Source organism: Schistocerca serialis, unplaced genomic scaffold (genome assembly GCF_023864345.2).
Source record: "Schistocerca serialis cubense isolate TAMUIC-IGC-003099 unplaced genomic scaffold, iqSchSeri2.2 HiC_scaffold_1417, whole genome shotgun sequence".
Classification (NCBI taxonomy): Eukaryota; Metazoa; Arthropoda; class Insecta; order Orthoptera; family Acrididae; genus Schistocerca; species Schistocerca serialis.
This window is the reverse complement of record NW_026047644.1, coordinates 34,068,192-34,091,322: the sequence shown is the minus strand read 5'-3', so window position 1 is coordinate 34,091,322 and position 23,131 is coordinate 34,068,192.

The window sequence follows — 23,131 nt, the reverse complement described above, 5'->3', positions numbered from 1 at the left end:
AAAAAGGTCCAAGGGATACAGTAAACATGAAGTGAAGCATCGGAATCTGAAACTGGACTCACAGGAGAGGTTCAAATCAATGAAAGTGAGAGTGTCAGTCCTCTTGTACTTAAGTTGCCATTGTGCATTTTGGATTAAATTCGGATGCAATTTCAGTGTTTCATCGTCAATAAGAAGGTCCAAGGGATATAGTAAACCTGAAGTGAAGCATCGGAATCTAAAACTGAACTCACGGGAGAGGTTCAAATCATAGAAAGTGAGAGTGTCAGTCCTCTTGTACTTAAGTCGGCATTGTGCCTTTTGTATTAAATTCGGATGCAATTTCTGTGTTTCATAGTCAATAAGAAGGTCCAAGGGATACAGTAAACCTGAAGTGAAGCATCAGAATCTAAAACTAGACTCACAGGAGAGGTTCAAATCATAGAAAGTTAGAGTGTTTGTCCTCTTTTACTTAAGTCGGCATTGTGCCTTTTGTATTAAATTCCGATGCAATTTCTATGTTCCATCGTCAATATGAAGGTGCAAGGTATACAGTAATCCTGGAGTGAAGCATCGGAATTTAAAAACGGACTGACAGGAGAGGATCAAATCATAGAAAGAGAGAGTGTCAGTCCTCTTGTACTTAAGTCGGCATTGTGCTATTTGTATTAAATTCGGATGCAATTCCTGTGTTTCATAGTCAATAAGAGGGTCCAAGGGATACAGTAAACCTGAAGTGAAACATCGGAATCTAAAACTGGACTCACAGGAGAGATTCAAATCATAGAATGTTAGAATGTCACTCCTCTTGTACTTAAGTCGGTATTGTGCCCTTTGTATTAAATTCGGATGCAATTTCTGTTTTTTATCGTCAATAAGAAGGTCCAAGGTATACAGTAAACCTGAAGTGAAGCATCGGAATCTAAAACTGGACTTGCAGGAGAGGTTCAAATCATAGAAAGTTAGAGTGTGAGTCCTCTTTTACTTAAGTCGGCATTGTGCCTTTTGTATTAAATTCGGATGAAATTTCTGTGTTTCATCGTCAATAAGATGGTCCAAGGGATACAGTAAACCTGAAGTGAAGCATCAGAATCTAAAACTGGACTCACAGGGGAGGTTCAAATCATAGAAAGAGAGAGTGTCAGTCCTCTTGTACTTAAGTCGCCATTGTGCCTTTTGTATTAAATTCGGATGCAATTTCTGTGTTTCATCGACAATAAGTAGGTCCAAGGGATACAGTAAACATGAAGTGAAGCATCGGAATATAAAACTGGACTCACAGGAGAGATTCATATCATAGAAAGTTAAAGTGTCACTTCTCTTGTACTTAAGTCGGTATTATGCCTCTTGTATTAAATTCGGATGCAATTTCTGTGTTTCTTCGTCAATAAGAAGGTCTAAGGGATACAGTAAAGCTTAAGTAAAGCATCGGAATCTAAAACTGGACTAACTGGAGAGGTTCAAATCATTGAAAGTTAGAGTGTCAGTCCTCTTTTACGTAGGTCGGCATTGTGAATTTGTATTAAATTCCGATGCAATTTCTGTGTTTCATCGTCTATAAGAAGGTCCAAGGGATACAGTACACTTGATGTGACGCATCGGAATCTAAAACTGGACTCACAGGAGAGGTTCAAATCATAGAAAGTGAGAGTGTCAGTCCTCTTGTACTTAAGTCGGCATTGTGCCTTTTGAATTTAATTCCGATTCAATTTCTGTGTTTCATCGTCAATAACAAGGTGCATGGTATACAGTAAACCTGAAGTGAAGCATCGGAATCTGAAACTAGACTCACAGGAGAGGATTAAATCATTGAAAGTGAGAGTGTCAATCCTCTTGTACTTAAGTCGCCATTGTGCCTTTTGTATGAATTCGGATCCAATTTCTGTGTTTCATCGTCTATAAGAAGGTCCAAGGGATACAGTACACTTGATGTGACGCATCGGAATCTAAAACTGGACTCACAGGAGAGGTTCAAATCATAGAAAGTGAGAGTGTCAGTCCTCTTGTACTTAAGTCGGCATTGTGCCTTTTGAATTTAATTCCGATGCAATATCTGTGTTTCATCGTCAATAAGAAGGTGCCGGGTATACAGTAAACCTGAAGTGAAGTATCGGAATCTAAAACTGGACACACAGGAGAGGTTCAAATCATAGGAAGTGAGAGTGTGAGTCCTCTTGTACTGAAGTCGGCATTGTGCCTTTTGAATTTAATTCCGATGCAATTTCTGTGTTTCATCGTCAATAAGAAGGTGCAGGGGTATACAATAATCCTGAAGTGAAGCATCGGAATCTAAAACTGGACACACAGGAGAGGTTCAAATCATAGAAAGTTAGAGTGTCAGTCCTCTTGTACTTGAGTCGGCATTGTGCCTTTTGTATTAAATTCGGATGGAAACTCTGTGTTTCATCGTCAATAAGAAGGTCCAAGGGATACAGTAAACCTGAAGTGAAGCATCGGAATGTAAAACTGGACTCACAGGAGAGGTTCATTTCATAGAAAGTTATAGTGTCAGTCCTCTTCTACTTAAGTCGGCATGTGTGATATTTGAATTTAATTCCGATGCAATTTCTGTGTTTCATCGTCAATAAGAAGGTCTAAGTGATACAGCAAACCTGAAGTGAAGCATCGGTATCTAAAACTGGACTCACAGGATAGGTTCAAATCATAGAAAGTGAGAGTGTCAGTCCTCTTTTACTTAAGTCGGCATTGTGAGTTTCGAATTTAATTCCGATGCAATTTCTGTGTTTCATCGTCAATAAGAAAGACCAAGGGATACAGTAAACCTGAAGTGAAGCATCGGAATCTAAAACTGGACTCACAGGAGAAGTTCAAATCAAAGATAGTTAGAATGTCAGTCCTCCTGTACTTTAGTCGGCATTGTGCCTTTTGTATTAAATTCGGATGCAATTTCTGGGTTTCATCGTCAATAAGAAGGTGCAAGGTATACAGTAAACCTGAAGTGAAGCATCGGAATCTAAAACTGGACTCACAGGAGAGGTTCAAATCATAGAAAGTGAGAGTGTCGGTCCTCTTGTACTTGAGTCGGCATTGTACCTTTTGTATTAAATTCGGATGCAAACTCTGTGTTTCATCGTCAGTAAGAAGGTCCAAGGGATACCACAAACCTGAAGTGAAGCATCCGAATCTAAAACTGGACTAACAGGAGTGGTTCAAATCATAGAAAGGGAGAGTGTCAGTCCTGTTGTACTTAAGCCCGCATTGAGCATTGAGCCTTTTGAATTTATTTCCGATGCAATTTCTGTGTTTCATCGTCAATAAGAAGGTCTAAGGGATACAGTACACTTGATGTGACGCATCGGAATCTAAAACTGGACTCACAGGAGAGGTTCAAATAATAGAAAGTGAGAGTGTCAATCCTCTTCTACTTAGGTCGGCATTGTGCCTTTTGAATCAAATCCCGATGCAATTTCCGAGTTTCATCGACAATAAGTAGGACCAAGGGATACAGCAAACATGAAGTGAAGCATCGGAATATAAAACTGGACTCACAGGAGAGATTCATATCATTGAAAGGTAAAGTGTCACTCCTCTTGTACTTAAGTCGGTATTATGCCTCTTGTATTAAATTCGGATGCAATTTCTGTGTTTCTTCGTCAATAAGAAGGTCTAAGGGATACAGTAAACCTTAAGTAAAGCATCGGAATCTAAAACTGGACTAACTGGAGAGGTTAATTCATTGAAAGTTAGAGTGTCAGTCCTCTTTTACGTAGGTCGGCATTGTGCATTTTGTATTAAATTCCGATGCAATTTCTGTGTTTCATCGTCAATCAGAAGGTGCAAGGTATACAGTAAACCTGAAGTGAAGCATCGGAATCTAAAACTGGACTCACAGGAGAGGTTCAAATCATAGAAAGTTAGAATGTCAGTCCTCTTGTACTTAAGTCGGCATTGTGCCTTTTGTATTAAATTCGGATGCAATTTCTGTGTTTCATCGTCAATAAGAAGGTGCAAGGTATACAGTAAACCTAAATTGAAGCATCGGAATCTAAAAGTGGACTCACAGGAGAGGTTCAAATCATAGAAAGTGAGAGTGTCAGTCCTCTTGTACTTAAGTCGGCATTGTGGCATTTGTATTAAATTCGGATGCAATTTCTGTGTTTCATTGTCAATAAGAAGGTCCAAGGGATACAGTAAACCTGAAGTGAAGCATCGGAATCTAACACTGGACTCACAGGAGAGTTTCAAATCATAGAAAGTGAGAGTGTCAGACCTCTTGTACTTAAGTCGCCGTTGTGATTTTTGTATTAATTTCGGATGCAATTTCTGTGTTTCATCATCAATAAGAAGGTCCAAGGGATACAGTAAACATGAAGTGAAGCATCGGAATCTGAAACTGGACTCACAGGAGAGGTTCAAATCAATGAAAGTGAGAGTGTCAGTCCTCTTGTACTTAAGTTGCCATTGTGCATTTTGGATTAAATTCGAATCCAATTTCTGTGTTTCGCCGTCAATAAGAAGGTTCAAGGTATACAGTAAACCTGAAGTGAAGCATCGGAATCTAAAACTGGACTCACAGGAGAGGTTCAAATCATAGAAGGTGAGAGTGTCAGTCCACTTGTACTTAAGTCGGCATTGTGCAATGTTTATTAAATTCGGGTGCAATTTCTGTGTTTCATCATCAATAAGAAGGTCCAAGGGATACAGTAAACCTGAAGTGAAGCATCGGAATCTAAAACTGGACTCACAGGAAGGGTTCAAATCATAGAAAGTAACAGTGTCAGTCCTCATGTAGTTAAGTCGGCATTGTGTCAATTGTATTACATTCGGATGCAATTTCTGTGTTTCATCGTCAATAAGAAGGTCCAAGGGATACAGTAAACCTGAAGTGAAGCATCGGAATCTAAAACTGGACTCACAGGAGAGGTTCAAATCATAGAGAGTGAGAGTGTCGGTCCTCTTGTACTTAACTCGACATTGTCCCATATGTTTTAAATTCGGATGCAATTTCTGTGTTTCATCGTCAATAAGAAGGTCCAAGGAATACAGTAAACCTGAAGTGAAGCATCGGAATCTAAAACTGGACTAACAGGAGAGGTTCAAATAATAGAAAGTTAGAGTGTCAGTCCTCTTGTACTTAAGTCGGCATTGTACCTTTTCTATTAAATTCGGATGCAAACTCTGTGTTTCATCGTCAATAAAAAGTTCCAAGGGATACAGTAAACCTGAAGTGAAGCATCGGTATCTAAAACTGGTCTCACAGGAGAGGTTCAAATCATAGAGAGTGAGAGTGTCAGTCGTCTTGTACTTAAGTCGGCATTGTGCCTTTTGAATTTAATTCCGATGCAATTTCTGTGTTTCATCGTCAATAAGAAGGTGCAAAGTATACAGAAAACCTGAAGTGACGCAACGGAATCTGAAACTGGACTCACAGGAGAGGTTCAAATCATTGAATGTGAGAGTGTCAGTCCTCCTGTACTTCAGTCGCCATTGTGCCTTTTGTATTAAATTCGGATGCAATTTCTGTGTTTCATCGTCAAGAAGAAGGTCCAAGGGATACAGTAAACCTAAAGTGAAGCATCGGAATCAAAAAATGGACTCACAGGAGAGGTTCAAATCATAGAAAGTTAGAGTGTCAGTCCTCTTGTACTTAAGTCGGCATTGTGCCTTTTATATTAAATTCGGATGCAAACTCTGTGTTTCATCGGCAATAAGAACGTCCAAGGGATACAGTAAACCTGAAGTGAAGCATCGGAATCTAAAACCGGACTCACAGGACAGGTTCAAATCATAGAAAGTGAGAGTGACAGTCCTCTTTTACTGAAGTCGGCATTGTGCGTTTTGAATTTAATTCCGATGCAATTTCTGTGTTTCATCTTCAACAAGAAGGTCCAAGGGATACAGTAAACCTGAAGTGAAGCATCGGAATCTAAAACTGGACTCTTAGGAGAGGTTCAAATTATAGAAAGTGAGAGTGTCAGTCCTCTTGTATTTAAGTCGGCATTGTGGCATTTGTATTAAATTCGGGTGCAATTTCTGTGTTTCATCGTCAATAAGAAGATCCAAGGGATACAGTAAACCTGAAGTGAAGCATCGGAATCTAAAACTGGACTCACAGGAAAGGTTCAAATCATAGAAAGTGAGAGTGTCCGTCCTCTTGTACTTATGTCGGCATTGTGGCATTTGTATTAAATTCGGATGCACTTTGGGTGTTTCTTCGTCAATAAGAAGGTCCAAGGGATACAATAAACCTGAAGTGAAGCATCGGAATCTAAAACTGGACTCACAGGAGAGGTTCAAATCATAGAAAGTTAGAGTGTCACTCCTCTTGTACTTGAGTCGGTATTGTGCTTTCGTATTAAATTGGGGAGCAATTTCTGTGTTTCATCGTCAATAAGAATGTCCAAGGGATACAGTAAACCTGAAGTGAAGCATCGGAATCGAAAATTGGATTCACATGAGAGGTTCAAATCATAGAAAGTTAGAATGTCAGTTCTCTTGTACTTAAGTCGCCATTGTGCCTTTTGTATTAAATTCGGATGCAATTACTGTGTCTCATCGTCAATAAGAAGTAGCAAGGTATACAGTACACCTGAATTGAAGCATCGGAATCTAAAACTGGACTCACAGGAGAGGTTCAAATCATAGAAAATGAGAGTGTCATTCCTGTTGAACTTAAGTCGGCATTGTGGCATTTGTATTTAATTAGGATGAAATTTCTGTGATTCATCGTCAATAAGAAGGTCCAAGGGATACAGTAAACCTTAAGTGAAGCATTGGAATCTAAAACTGGACTCGCAGGAGAGGTTCAAATCATAGAATTTTATAGTGTCAGTCCTCTTTTACTTAAGTCGGCATTGTGCCTTTTGTATTAAATTCGGATGCAATTTCTGTGTTTCATCGTCAATAAGAAGGTCCAAGGGATACAGTAAACCTGAAGTGAAGCATCGGAAACTAAACCTGGACTCACAGGAGAGGTTCAAATCATAGAAAGTTAGAATGTCAGTCCTCTTGTACTTAAGTCGACATTGTGCCATTTGTATTAAATTCGGATGCAATTTCTGTGTTTCATCGTCAATAAGAAGGTCCAAGGGATACAGTACAGTAAAACTGAAGTGAAGCATCGGAATCTAAAACTGGACTCACAGGAGAAGTTCAAATCATAGAAAGTGAGAGTGTCAGTCCTCTTGTACTTAAGTCGGCATTGTTGCATTTGTATTAAATTCGGATTACATTTCTGTGTTTCATCGTCAATAAGAAGGTCCAAGGGATACAGTACAGTAAAACTGAAGTGAAGCATCGGAATCTAAAACTGGACTCACAGGAGAAGTTCAAATCCTATAAAGTGAGAGTGTCACTCCTCTTGTACTTGAGTCGGTATTGTGCCTTTTGTATTAAATTCGGATGCAATTTCTGAGTTTCATCGTCAATAAGAAGGTCTAAGGGATACAGTAAACCTTAAGTGAAGCATCGGAATCTAAAACTGGACTCGCAGGAGAGGTTCAAATCATAGAATGTTAGAGTGTCAGTCCTCTTTTACTTAAGTCGGCATTGTGCCTTTTGTATTAAATTCGGATGCAATTTCTGTGTTTCATCGTCAATAAGAAGGTGCAAGGGATACAGTAAAACTGAAGTGAAGCTTCGGAATCTAAAACTGGTCTCACAGGAGAGGTTCAAATCATAGAAAGTTAGATTGTTAGTCCTCTTGTACTTAAGCTGGCATTGTGCATTTTGTATTAAATTCGGATGCAATTTCTGTGTTTCACCGTCAATAAGAAGGTGCAAGGTATACTGTAAACCAGAAGTGAAGCATTGGAATCTAAAACTGGACTCACAGGAGAGGTTCAAATCATAGAAAGTGAGAGTGTCAGTCCTCTTGTACTTAAGTCGACATTGTGCCATTTGTATTAAATTCGGATGCAATTTCTGTGTTTCATCGTCAATAAGAAAGTCCAAGGGATACATTAAACCTGAAGTGAAGCATCGGAATCTAAGACTGGACTCACAGGAGAGGATCAAATCATAGAAAGTTAGAGTGTTAGTCCTCTTTTATTTTAGTCGGCATTGTGGCTTTTGCATTAAATTCCGATGCAATTTCTATGTTTCACCGTCAATAAGAAGGTGCAAGGTTTACAGTAAACCTGAAGTGAAGCATCGGAATTTAAAACCGGACTCACAGGAGAAGTTCAAATCATAGAAAGAGAGAGTGTCAGTCCTCTTGTACTTAAGTTGGCATTGTGGCATTTGTATTAAATTCGGATGCAATTCCTGTGTTTCATAGTCAATAAGAAGGTCCAAGGAATACAGTAAACCTGAAGTGAAACATCGGAATCTAAAACTGGACTCACAGGAGAGGTTCAAATCACAGAAAGTAAGAGTGTCAGTCCTTTTGTACTTAAGTCGGCATTGTACTTTTGTATTAAATTTGGATGCAAACTCTGTGTTTCATCGTCAATAAAAAGGTCCAAGGGATGCAGTAAACCTGAAGTGAAGCATCGGGATCTAAAACTGGACTCATAGGAGAGGTTTAAATCATAGAAAGTGAGAGTGTCAGTCCTCTTGTAGTTAAGTCGGTATTGTGCATTTTGAATTTAATTCCGATGCAAGTTCTGTGTTTCATCGTCAATAAGAAGGTGCAAGGTATGCAGAAAACCTGAAGTGAAGCATCGGAATCTTAAACTGGACTCACAGGAGAGCTTCACATCATAGAAAGTGAGTGTGTCAGTAGTCTTGTACTTAAGTCGCCATTGTGCCTTTTGTATTAAATTCGGATGCAATTTCTGTGTTTCATCGTCAATAAAAAGGTCCAAGGGATACAGTAAACCTGAAGTGAAGCATCGGAGTCTAAAACTGGACTCACAGGAGAGGTTCAAATCATAGAGAGTTAGAATGTCAGTCCTCTTGTACTTAAGTCGGCATTGTGCCTTTTGTATTAAATTCTGATGCAATTTCTGTGTTTCATCGTCAATAAGAAGGTGCAAGGTATACAGTAAACCCGAAGTGAAGCATCGGAATCTAAAACTGGACTCACAGGAGAGGTTCAAATCATAGAAAGTGGGAGTGTCAGTCCTCTTGTACTTAAGTCGACATTGTGCAATTTGTATTAAATTCGGATGCAATTTCTGTGTTTCATCGTCAATAAGAAGGTCCAAGGGATACAGTAAAGCTGAAATGAAGCATCGGAATCGAAAACTGGACTCACAGAGAGGTTCAAATGATAGAAAGTTAGAGTGTCAGTCCTCTTTTACTTAAGTCGGCATTGTGCCTTTTGTATTAAATTCCAATGCAATTTCTATGTTTCATCGTCAATAAGAAAGTGCAAGGTATACAGTAAACCTGAATTGAAGCATCGGAATTTAAAACCGGTCTCGCAGGAGAGGTTCAAATCATAGAAAGTGAGAGTGTCAGTCCTCTTGTACTTAAGTCGGCATTGTGCCATTTGTATTAAATACGGATGCGATTTCTGTGTTTTATCGTCATTAAGAAGGTCCAAGGGATACAGTAAACCTGAAGTGAAGCATCGGAATCTAAAACTGGACTCACAGGAGAGGTTCAAATGATAGAAAGTTAGAGTGTCAGTCCTCTTGTACTTAAGTTGGCATTGTGCTTTTTGTATTAAATTCGGATGCAAACTCTGTGTATCATCGTCTATAAGAAGGTCCAAGGGATTCAGTAAACCTGAAGTGAAGCATCGGAATCTAAAACCGGACTCACAGGAGATGTTCAAATCATAGAAAGTGAGATTGTCAGTCCTCTTGTACTTAAGTCGCCATTGTGATTTTTGTATTAAATTCGGATGCAATTTCTGTGTTTCATCGTCAATAAGAAAGTCCAAGGGATACAGTAAACCTGAAGGGAAGCATCGGAATCTAAAACTGGACTCACAAGAGATGTTCAAATCATAGAAAGTTAGTGTGTCAGTCCTCTTGTACTTAAGTCGGTATTGTACCTTTTGTATTAAATTCGGATGCAAACTCTGTGTTTCATCGTCAATTAGAAGGTCCAAGGGATACAGTAAACCTGAAGTGCAGCATCGGAATCTAAAACTGGACTCACAGGAGAGTTTCAAATCATAGAAAGTGAGAGTGTCAGTCCTCTTGTACTTAAGACGGCATTGTGCCTTTTGAATTTAATTCCGAAGCAATTTCTGTGTTTCATAATCAATAAGAAGGTGCAAGGTATACACTAAACCTGGAGTGTAGCATCGGAATCTAAATCTGACCACACAGGAGAGGTTCGAATCATAGAAAGTGAGAGTGTCTGTCCTCTTGTACTTAAGTCGGCATTGTGCCATTTGTATTAAATTCGGATGCATTTTCTGTGTTTCATCGTCAATAAGAAGGTCCAAGGGTAAACCTGAAGTGAAGCATCGGAATCTAAAACTGGACTCACAGGAGAGGTTCAAATCATAGAAAGTGAGAGTGTCAGTCCTCTTGTACTTAAGTCGCCATTGTGCCTTTTGTATTAAATTCGGATGCAATTTCTGTGTTTCATCGTCAATAAGAAGGCGAAAGGTATACAGTAAACCTGAAGTGAAGCATCGGAATCTAAAACTGGACTCACAGAAGAGGTTCAAATCATAGAATTTTATAGTGTCAGTCCTCTTTTACTTAAGTCGGCATTGTGCCTTTTGTATTAAATTCGGATGCAATTTCTGTGTTTCATCGTCAATAAGAAGGTCCAAGGGATACAGTAAACCTGAAGTGAAGCATCGGAAACTAAACCTGGACTCACAGGAGAGGTTCAAATCATAGAAAGTTAGAATGTCAGTCCTCTTGTACTTAAGTCGACATTGTGCCATTTGTATTAAATTCGGATGCAATTTCTGTGTTTCATCGTCAATAAGAAGGTCCAAGGGATACAGTACAGTAAAACTGAAGTGAAGCATCGGAATCTAAAACTGGACTCACAGGAGAAGTTCAAATCATAGAAAGTGAGAGTGTCAGTCCTCTTGTACTTAAGTCGGCATTGTTGCATTTGTATTAAATTCGGATTACATTTCTGTGTTTCATCGTCAATAAGAAGGTCCAAGGGATACAGTACAGTAAAACTGAAGTGAAGCATCGGAATCTAAAACTGGACTCACAGGAGAAGTTCAAATCCTATAAAGTGAGAGTGTCACTCCTCTTGTACTTGAGTCGGTATTGTGCCTTTTGTATTAAATTCGGATGCAATTTCTGAGTTTCATCGTCAATAAGAAGGTCTAAGGGATACAGTAAACCTTAAGTGAAGCATCGGAATCTAAAACTGGACTCGCAGGAGAGGTTCAAATCATAGAATGTTAGAGTGTCAGTCCTCTTTTACTTAAGTCGGCATTGTGCCTTTTGTATTAAATTCGGATGCAATTTCTGTGTTTCATCGTCAATAAGAAGGTGCAAGGGATACAGTAAAACTGAAGTGAAGCTTCGGAATCTAAAACTGGTCTCACAGGAGAGGTTCAAATCATAGAAAGTTAGATTGTTAGTCCTCTTGTACTTAAGCTGGCATTGTGCATTTTGTATTAAATTCGGATGCAATTTCTGTGTTTCACCGTCAATAAGAAGGTGCAAGGTATACTGTAAACCAGAAGTGAAGCATTGGAATCTAAAACTGGACTCACAGGAGAGGTTCAAATCATAGAAAGTGAGAGTGTCAGTCCTCTTGTACTTAAGTCGACATTGTGCCATTTGTATTAAATTCGGATGCAATTTCTGTGTTTCATCGTCAATAAGAAAGTCCAAGGGATACATTAAACCTGAAGTGAAGCATCGGAATCTAAGACTGGACTCACAGGAGAGGATCAAATCATAGAAAGTTAGAGTGTTAGTCCTCTTTTATTTTAGTCGGCATTGTGGCTTTTGCATTAAATTCCGATGCAATTTCTATGTTTCACCGTCAATAAGAAGGTGCAAGGTTTACAGTAAACCTGAAGTGAAGCATCGGAATTTAAAACCGGACTCACAGGAGAAGTTCAAATCATAGAAAGAGAGAGTGTCAGTCCTCTTGTACTTAAGTTGGCATTGTGGCATTTGTATTAAATTCGGATGCAATTCCTGTGTTTCATAGTCAATAAGAAGGTCCAAGGAATACAGTAAACCTGAAGTGAAACATCGGAATCTAAAACTGGACTCACAGGAGAGGTTCAAATCACAGAAAGTAAGAGTGTCAGTCCTTTTGTACTTAAGTCGGCATTGTACTTTTGTATTAAATTTGGATGCAAACTCTGTGTTTCATCGTCAATAAAAAGGTCCAAGGGATGCAGTAAACCTGAAGTGAAGCATCGGGATCTAAAACTGGACTCATAGGAGAGGTTTAAATCATAGAAAGTGAGAGTGTCAGTCCTCTTGTAGTTAAGTCGGTATTGTGCATTTTGAATTTAATTCCGATGCAAGTTCTGTGTTTCATCGTCAATAAGAAGGTGCAAGGTATGCAGAAAACCTGAAGTGAAGCATCGGAATCTTAAACTGGACTCACAGGAGAGCTTCACATCATAGAAAGTGAGTGTGTCAGTAGTCTTGTACTTAAGTCGCCATTGTGCCTTTTGTATTAAATTCGGATGCAATTTCTGTGTTTCATCGTCAATAAAAAGGTCCAAGGGATACAGTAAACCTGAAGTGAAGCATCGGAGTCTAAAACTGGACTCACAGGAGAGGTTCAAATCATAGAGAGTTAGAATGTCAGTCCTCTTGTACTTAAGTCGGCATTGTGCCTTTTGTATTAAATTCTGATGCAATTTCTGTGTTTCATCGTCAATAAGAAGGTGCAAGGTATACAGTAAACCCGAAGTGAAGCATCGGAATCTAAAACTGGACTCACAGGAGAGGTTCAAATCATAGAAAGTGGGAGTGTCAGTCCTCTTGTACTTAAGTCGACATTGTGCAATTTGTATTAAATTCGGATGCAATTTCTGTGTTTCATCGTCAATAAGAAGGTCCAAGGGATACAGTAAAGCTGAAATGAAGCATCGGAATCGAAAACTGGACTCACAGAGAGGTTCAAATGATAGAAAGTTAGAGTGTCAGTCCTCTTTTACTTAAGTCGGCATTGTGCCTTTTGTATTAAATTCCAATGCAATTTCTATGTTTCATCGTCAATAAGAAAGTGCAAGGTATACAGTAAACCTGAATTGAAGCATCGGAATTTAAAACCGGTCTCGCAGGAGAGGTTCAAATCATAGAAAGTGAGAGTGTCAGTCCTCTTGTACTTAAGTCGGCATTGTGCCATTTGTATTAAATACGGATGCGATTTCTGTGTTTTATCGTCATTAAGAAGGTCCAAGGGATACAGTAAACCTGAAGTGAAGCATCGGAATCTAAAACTGGACTCACAGGAGAGGTTCAAATGATAGAAAGTTAGAGTGTCAGTCCTCTTGTACTTAAGTTGGCATTGTGCTTTTTGTATTAAATTCGGATGCAAACTCTGTGTATCATCGTCTATAAGAAGGTCCAAGGGATTCAGTAAACCTGAAGTGAAGCATCGGAATCTAAAACCGGACTCACAGGAGATGTTCAAATCATAGAAAGTGAGATTGTCAGTCCTCTTGTACTTAAGTCGCCATTGTGATTTTTGTATTAAATTCGGATGCAATTTCTGTGTTTCATCGTCAATAAGAAAGTCCAAGGGATACAGTAAACCTGAAGGGAAGCATCGGAATCTAAAACTGGACTCACAAGAGATGTTCAAATCATAGAAAGTTAGTGTGTCAGTCCTCTTGTACTTAAGTCGGTATTGTACCTTTTGTATTAAATTCGGATGCAAACTCTGTGTTTCATCGTCAATTAGAAGGTCCAAGGGATACAGTAAACCTGAAGTGAAGCATCGGAATCTAAAACTGGACTCACAGGAGAGTTTCAAATCATAGAAAGTGAGAGTGTCAGTCCTCTTGTACTTAAGACGGCATTGTGCCTTTTGAATTTAATTCCGAAGCAATTTCTGTGTTTCATAATCAATAAGAAGGTGCAAGGTATACACTAAACCTGGAGTGTAGCATCGGAATCTAAATCTGACCACACAGGAGAGGTTCGAATCATAGAAAGTGAGAGTGTCTGTCCTCTTGTACTTAAGTCGGCATTGTGCCATTTGTATTAAATTCGGATGCATTTTCTGTGTTTCATCGTCAATAAGAAGGTCCAAGGGTAAACCTGAAGTGAAGCATCGGAATCTAAAACTGGACTCACAGGAGAGGTTCAAATCATAGAAAGTGAGAGTGTCAGTCCTCTTGTACTTAAGTCGCCATTGTGCCTTTTGTATTAAATTCGGATGCAATTTCTGTGTTTCATCGTCAATAAGAAGGCGAAAGGTATACAGTAAACCTGAAGTGAAGCATCGGAATCTAAAACTGGACTCACAGAAGAGGTTCAAATCATAGAAAGTGAGAGTGTCAGTCCTCTTGTACTTAAGTCGCCATTGTGCCTTTGTATTAAATTCGGATGCAATTTCTGTGTTTCATCGTCAATAAGAAGGCGAAAGGTATACAGTAAACCTGAAGTGAAGCATCGGAATCTAAAACTGGACTCACAGGAGAGGTTCAAATCATAGAAAGTGAGAGTGCCAGTCCTCTTGTACTTAAGTGGACATTTTGCCATTTGTATTATATTCGGACACAATATCTGTGTTTCATCGTCAATAAGAAGGTCCTAGGGATACAGTAAACCTGAAGTGAAGCATCGGAATCTAAAACTGGACACACAGGAGAGGTTCAAATCATAGAAAGTGAGAGTGTCTGTCCTCTTTTACTTAAGTCGGCATTGTGCCTTTTGAATTTAATTCCGATGCTATTTCAGTGTTTCATTGTCAATAAGAAGGTCCAAGGGATACAGTAAACCTGAAGTGAAGCATCGGAATCTAAAACAGGACTCACAGGAGAGGTTCTAATCATAGAAAGTTAGAATAACAGTCCTCTAGTACTTAAGTCGGCATTGTGCCTTTTGTATTAAATTCGGATGCAATTTCTGTGTTTCATCGTCAATAAGTAGGTGCAAGGTATACAGTAAACCTGAAGTGAAGCATCGGAATCTAAAACTGGACTCAATGGAAAGGTTGAAATCATAGAAAGGGAGAGTGTCAGTCCTATTGTACTTATGTCGGCATTGTGGCATTTGTATCAAATTCGGATGCATTTTCTGTGTTTCATCGTCAATAAGAAGGTCTAAGGGATACAGTAAACCTGAAGTCAAGCATCTGAATCTAAAACTGGACTCACAGGAGAGGTTCAAATCATAGAAAGTGAGAGTGTCAGTTCTCTTCTACATAGGTCGGCATTGTGCCTTTTGAATTTAATTCCGATGCAATTTCTGTGTTTCATCGTCAATAAGAAGGTCCAAAGGATACAGTAAAACTCAAGTGAAGCATCGGAATCTAAAACTGGACTCACAGGAGAGATTCAAATCATAGAAAGCTAGAGTGTCTCTCCTATTGTACCTAATTCGGTATTGTGCCTTTTGTATTAAATTCGGATGCAATTTCTGTGTTTCATCGTCAATAAGAAGGTCCAAGGGATACAGTAAACCTTAAGTAAATCATCGGAATCTAAAACTGGACTCACAGGAGAGGTTCAAATCATAGAAAGTTAGAGTGTCAGTCCTCATGTACTTAAGGCGGCATTGTGCCTTTTGTATTATTTTCGGATGCAAACTCTGTGTTTCATCGTAAATAAGAAGGTCCAAGGGATACAGTAATCATGAAGTGAAGCATCGGAATCTAAAACTGGACTCACAGAAGAAGTTCAAATCATAGAAAGTTAGAGTGTCAGTCATCTTGTACTTAAGTCGGCATTGCGATTTTTGAATTTAATTCCGATGCAATTTCTGGGTTTCATCGTCAATAAGAAGGTCCAAGGGATACAGTAAACCTGGAGTGAAGCATCGGAATCTAAGACTGGACTCACAGGAGAGGTTCAAATCATAGAAAGTGAGAGTGTCAGTCCTCTTTTACTTAAGTCGGCATTGTGCGTTTTGAATTTAATTCCGATGCAATTTTTATGTGTTTCATCGTCAATAAGAAGGTCCAAGGGATACAGTAAACCTGAAGTGAAGCATCGGAATCTAAAACTGGACTCACAGGAGAGGTTCATATTATTGAAAGTGAGAGTGTGAGTCCTCTTGTACTTAAGTCGGCATTGTGACATTTGTATTAAATTCGGGTGCAATTTCTGGGTTTCATCGTCAATAAGAAGGTCCAAGGGGTACAGTAAACCTGAAGTGATGCATCGGAATCAAAAACTTGACTCACAGGAAAGGTTCAAATCATAGATAGTGAGAGTGTCAGTCATCTTGTACTTAAGTCGGCATTGTGGCATTTGTATTAAATATGGATGCAATTTCTGTGTGTCATCGTTAATAAGAAGGTCCAAGGGATACAATAAACCTTAAGTAAATCACCGGAATCTAAAACTGGACTCACAGGAGAGGTTCAAATCATAGAAAGTTAGAGTGTCAGTCCTCTTGTACTTATGTCGGTATTGTGCCTTTTGTATTAAAATCGAGTGCAATTTCTGTGTGTCATCGTCAATAAGAAGTTCCAAGGGATACAGTAAACCTGAAGTGAAGCATCGGACTCTAAAAATGGACTCACAGGAGAGGTTCAAATCATAAAAAGTTGGAATGTCAGTCCTCTTGTACTTAAGTCGGCATTGTGCCTTTTGTATTGAATTCGGATGATATTTCTGTGTTTCATCGTCAATAAGAAGGTGCAAGGTATACAGTTAACCTGAAGAGAAGCATCGGAATCTAAAACTGGACTCACTGGAGAGGTTCAAATCATAGAAAGTGAGAGTGTCAGTCCTCTTGTATTTAAGTCGGCATTGGGCCTTTTCTATTAAATTCGGATGCAAACTCTGTGTTTCATCGTCAATAAGAAGGTGCAATATATACAGAAAACCTGAAGTGATGCATCGGAATCTAAAACTGGACTCACAGGAGAGGTTCTAATCATAGAAAGTTAGAATGTCAGTCCTCTTGTACTTAAGTCGGCATTGTGCCATTTGTATTAAATTCGGATGCATTTTCTGTGTTTCATCGTCAATAAGAAGGTCCAAGGGTAAACCTGAAGTGAAGCATCGGAATCTAAAACTGGACTCACAGGAGAGGTTCAAATCATAGAAAGTGAGAGTGTCAGTCCTCTTGTACTTAAGTCGCCATTGTGCCTTTTGTATTAAATTCGGATGCAATTTCTGTGTTTCATCGTCAATAAGAAGGCGAAAGGTATACAGTAAACCTGAAGTGTAGCATCGGAATCTAAAACTGGACTCACAGAAGAGGTTCAAATCATAGAAAGTGAGAGTGTCAGTCCTCTTGTACTTAAGTCGCCATTGTGCCTTTGTATTAAATTCGGATGCAATTTCTGTGTTTCATCGTCAATAAGAAGGCGAAAGGTATACAGTAAACCTGAAGTGAAGCATCGGAATCTAAAACTGGACTCACAGGAGAGGTTCAAATCATAGAAAGTGAGAGTGCCAGTCCTCTTGTACTTAAGTGGACATTTTGCCATTTGTATTATATTCGGACACAATATCTGTGTTTCATCGTCAATAAGAAGGTCCTAGGGATACAGTAAACCTGAAGTGAAGCATCGGAATCTAAAACTGGACTCACAGGAGAGGTTCAAATCATAGAAAGTTGGAGTGTCAGTCCTCTTTTACTTAAGTCGGCATTGTGCCTTTTGAATTTAATTCCGATTTTATTTCTGTGTTTCATTGTCAATAAGAAGGTCCAAGGGATACAGTAAACCTGAAGTGAAGCATCGGAATCTTAAAGTGGACTCCAAGGAGAGGTTCTAATCATAGAAAGTTAGAATGTCATTCCTCTTGTACTTAAGTCGGCATTTTGCCTTTTGTATTACATTCGGATGCAATTTCTGTGTTTCATCGTCAATAAGAAGGTGCAAGGCATACAGTAAACCTGAAGTGAACCATCGGAATCTAAAACTGGACCCACAGGAGTGGTTCAAATCATAGAAAGGGAGAGTGATAGTCCTCTTGTACTTAAGTCGCCATTGTGCCTTTTGTATTATATTCGTATGCAATTTCTGTGTTTCATCGTCAATAAGAAGGTCCAAGGGATACAGTAAACCTGAAGTGAAGCATCGGAATCTAAAACTGGACTCACAGGAGAGGTTCAAATCATAGAAAGTGAGAGTGTCTGTCCTCTTGTACTTAAGTCGACATTGTGCCATTTGTATTAAATTCGGATGCAATTTCTGTGTTTCATCGTCAATACGAAAGTCCATGGGATACAGTAAACCTGAAGTGAAGCATCGGAATCTAAAACTGGACTCACAGGAGAGGTTCAAATCATAGAAAGTTACAGTGTCAGTCCTCTTTTACTTAAGTCGGCATTGTGCCTTTTGAATTTAATTCCGATGCTATTTCAGTGTTTCATTGTCAATAAGAAGGTCCAAGGGATACAGTAAACCTGAAGTGAAGCATCGGAATCTAAAACAGGACTCACAGGAGAGGTTCTAATCATAGAAAGTTAGAATAACAGTCCTCTAGTACTTAAGTCGGCATTGTGCCTTTTGTATTAAATTCGGATGCAATTTCTGTGTTTCATCGTCAATAAGTAGGTGCAAGGTATACAGTAAACCTGAAGTGAAGCATCGGAATCTAAAACTGGACTCAATGGAAAGGTTGAAATCATAGAAAGGGAGAGTGTCAGTCCTATTGTACTTATGTCGGCATTGTGGCATTTGTATCAAATTCGGATGCATTTTCTGTGTTTCATCGTCAATAAGAAGGTCTAAGGGATACAGTAAACCTGAAGTCAAGCATCTGAATCTAAAACTGGACTCACAGGAGAGGTTCAAATCATAGAAAGTGAGAGTGTCAGTTCTCTTCTACTTAGGTCGGCATTGTGCCTTTTGAATTTAATTCCGATGCAATTTCTGTGTTTCATCGTCAATAAGAAGGTCCAAAGGATACAGTAAAACTCAAGTGAAGCATCGGAATCTAAAACTGGACTCACAGGAGAGATTCAAATCATAGAAAGCTAGAGTGTCTCTCCTATTGTACCTAATTCGGTATTGTGCCTTTTGTATTAAATTCGGATGCAATTTCTGTGTTTCATCGTCAATAAGAAGGTCCAAGGGATACAGTAAACCTTAAGTAAATCATCGGAATCTAAAACTGGACTCACAGGAGAGGTTCAAATCATAGAAAGTTAGAGTGTCAGTCCTCATGTACTTAAGGCGGCATTGTGCCTTTTGTATTATTTTCGGATGCAAACTCTGTGTTTCATCGTAAATAAGAAGGTCCAAGGGATACAGTAATCATGAAGTGAAGCATCGGAATCTAAAACTGGACTCACAGAAGAAGTTCAAATCATAGAAAGTTAGAGTGTCAGTCATCTTGTACTTAAGTCGGCATTGCGATTTTTGAATTTAATTCCGATGCAATTTCTGGGTTTCATCGTCAATACGAAGGTCCAAGGGATACAGTAAACCTGGAGTGAAGCATCGGAATCTAAGACTGGACTCACAGGAGAGGTTCAAATCATAGAAAGTGAGAGTGTCAGTCCTCTTTTACTTAAGTCGGCATTGTGCGTTTTGAATTTAATTCCGATGCAATTTTTATGTGTTTCATCGTCAATAAGAAGGTCCAAGGGATACAGTAAACCTGAAGTGAAGCATCGGAATCTAAAACTGGACTCACAGGAGAGGTTCATATTATTGAAAGTGAGAGTGTCAGTCCTCTTGTACTTAAGTCGGCATTGTGACATTTGTATTAAATTCGGGTGCAATTTCTGGGTTTCATCGTCGATAAGAAGGTCCAAGGGGTACAGTAAACCTGAAGTGAAGCATCGGAATCAAAAACTTGACTCACAGGAAAGGTTCAAATCATAGATAGTGAGAGTGTCAGTCATCTTGTACTTAAGTCGGCATTGTGGCATTTGTATTAAATATGGATGCAATTTCTGTGTGTCATCGTTAATAAGAAGGTCCAAGGGATACAATAAACCTTAAGTAAATCACCGGAATCTAAAACTGGACTCACAGGAGAGGTTCAAATCATAGAAAGTTAGAGTGTCAGTCCTCTTGTACTTATGTCGGTATTGTGCCTTTTGTACTAAAATCGAGTGCAATTTCTGTGTGTCATCGTCAATAAGAAGTTCCAAGGGACACAGTAAACCTGAAGTGAAGCATCGGACTCTAAAAATGGACTCACAGGAGAGGTTCAAATCATAAAAAGTTGGAATGTCAGTCCTCTTGTACTTAAGTCTTCATTGTGCCTTTTGTATTGAATTCGGATGATATTTCTGTGTTTCATCGTCAATAAGAAGGTGCAAGGTATACAGTTAACCTGAAGAGAAGCATAGGAATCTAAAACTGGACTCACTGGAGAGGTTCAAATCATAGAAAGTGAGAGTGTCAGTCCTCTTGTATTTAAGTCGGCATTGGGCCTTTTCTATTAAATTCGGATGCAAACTCTGTGTTTCATCGTCAATAAGAAGGTGCAATATATACAGAAAACCTGAAGTGATGCATCGGAATCTAAAACTGGACTCACAGGAGAGGTTCTAATCATAGAAAGTTAGAATGTCAGTCCTCTTGTACTTAAGTCGGCATTGTGCCATTTGTATTAAATTCGGATGCATTTTCTGTGTTTCATCGTCAATAAGAAGGTCCAAGGGTAAACCTGAAGTGAAGCATCGGAATCTAAAACTGGACTCACAGGAGAGGTTCAAATCATAGAAAGTGAGAGTGTCAGTCCTCTTGTACTTAAGTCGCCATTGTGCCTTTTGTATTAAATTCGGATGCAATTTCTGTGTTTCATCGTCAATAAGAAGGCGAAAGGTATACAGTAAACCTGAAGTGAAGCATCGGAATCTAAAACTGGACTCACAGAAGAGGTTCAAATCATAGAAAGTGAGAGTGTCAGTCCTCTTGTACTTAAGTCGCCATTGTGCCTTTGTATTAAATTCGGATGCAATTTCTGTGTTTCATCGTCAATAAGAAGGCGAAAGGTATACAGTAAACCTGAAGTGAAGCATCGGAATCTAAAACTGGACTCACAGGAGAGGTTCAAATCATAGAAAGTGAGAGTGCCAGTCCTCTTGTACTTAAGTGGACATTTTGCCATTTGTATTATATTCGGACACAATATCTGTGTTTCATCGTCAATAAGAAGGTCCTAGGGATACAGTAAACCTGAAGTGAAGCATCGGAATCTAAAACTGGACTCACAGGAGAGGTTCAAATCATAGAAAGTTGGAGTGTCAGTCCTCTTTTACTTAAGTCGGCATTGTGCCTTTTGAATTTAATTCCGATTTTATTTCTGTGTTTCATTGTCAATAAGAAGGTCCAAGGGATACAGTAAACCTGAAGTGAAGCATCGGAATCTTAAAGTGGACTCCAAGGAGAGGTTCTAATCATAGAAAGTTAGAATGTCATTCCTCTTGTACTTAAGTCGGCATTTTGCCTTTTGTATTACATTCGGATGCAATTTCTGTGTTTCATCGTCAATAAGAAGGTGCAAGGCATACAGTAAACCTGAAGTGAACCATCGGAATCTAAAACTGGACCCACAGGAGTGGTTCAAATCATAGAAAGGGAGAGTGATAGTCCTCTTGTACTTAAGTCGCCATTGTGCCTTTTGTATTATATTCGTATGCAATTTCTGTGTTTCATCGTCAATAAGAAGGTCCAAGGGATACAGTAAACCTGAAGTGAAGCATCGGAATCTAAAACTGGACTCACAGGAGAGGTTCAAATCATAGAAAGTGAGAGTGTCTGTCCTCTTGTACTTAAGTCGACATTGTGCCATTTGTATTAAATTCGGATGCAATTTCTGTGTTTCATCGTCAATACGAAAGTCCATGGGATACAGTAAACCTGAAGTGAAGCATCGGAATCTAAAACTGGACTCACAGGAGAGGTTCAAATCATAGAAAGTTACAGTGTCAGTCCTCTTTTACTTAAGTCGGCATTGTGCCTTTTGAATTTAATTCCGATGCTATTTCAGTGTTTCATTGTCAATAAGAAGGTCCAAGGGATACAGTAAACCTGAAGTGAAGCATCGGAATCTAAAACAGGACTCACAGGAGAGGTTCTAATCATAGAAAGTTAGAATAACAGTCCTCTAGTACTTAAGTCGGCATTGTGCCTTTTGTATTAAATTCGGATGCAATTTCTGTGTTTCATCGTCAATAAGTAGGTGCAAGGTATACAGTAAACCTGAAGTGAAGCATCGGAATCTAAAACTGGACTCAATGGAAAGGTTGAAATCATAGAAAGGGAGAGTGTCAGTCCTATTGTACTTATGTCGGCATTGTGGCATTTGTATCAAATTCGGATGCATTTTCTGTGTTTCATCGTCAATAAGAAGGTCTAAGGGATACAGTAAACCTGAAGTCAAGCATCTGAATCTAAAACTGGACTCACAGGAGAGGTTCAAATCATAGAAAGTGAGAGTGTCAGTTCTCTTCTACTTAGGTCGGCATTGTGCCTTTTGAATTTAATTCCGATGCAATTTCTGTGTTTCATCGTCAATAAGAAGGTCCAAAGGATACAGTAAAACTCAAGTGAAGCATCGGAATCTAAAACTGGACTCACAGGAGAGATTCAAATCATAGAAAGCTAGAGTGTCTCTCCTATTGTACCTAATTCGGTATTGTGCCTTTTGTATTAAATTCGGATGCAATTTCTGTGTTTCATCGTCAATAAGAAGGTCCAAGGGATACAGTAAACCTTAAGTAAATCATCGGAATCTAAAACTGGACTCACAGGAGAGGTTCAAATCATAGAAAGTTAGAGTGTCAGTCCTCATGTACTTAAGGCGGCATTGTGCCTTTTGTATTATTTTCGGATGCAAACTCTGTGTTTCATCGTAAATAAGAAGGTCCAAGGGATACAGTAATCATGAAGTGAAGCATCGGAATCTAAAACTGGACTCACAGAAGAAGTTCAAATCATAGAAAGTTAGAGTGTCAGTCATCTTGTACTTAAGTCGGCATTGCGATTTTTGAATTTAATTCCGATGCAATTTCTGGGTTTCATCGTCAATACGAAGGTCCAAGGGATACAGTAAACCTGGAGTGAAGCATCGGAATCTAAGACTGGACTCACAGGAGAGGTTCAAATCATAGAAAGTGAGAGTGTCAGTCCTCTTTTACTTAAGTCGGCATTGTGCGTTTTGAATTTAATTCCGATGCAATTTTTATGTGTTTCATCGTCAATAAGAAGGTCCAAGGGATACAGTAAACCTGAAGTGAAGCATCGGAAT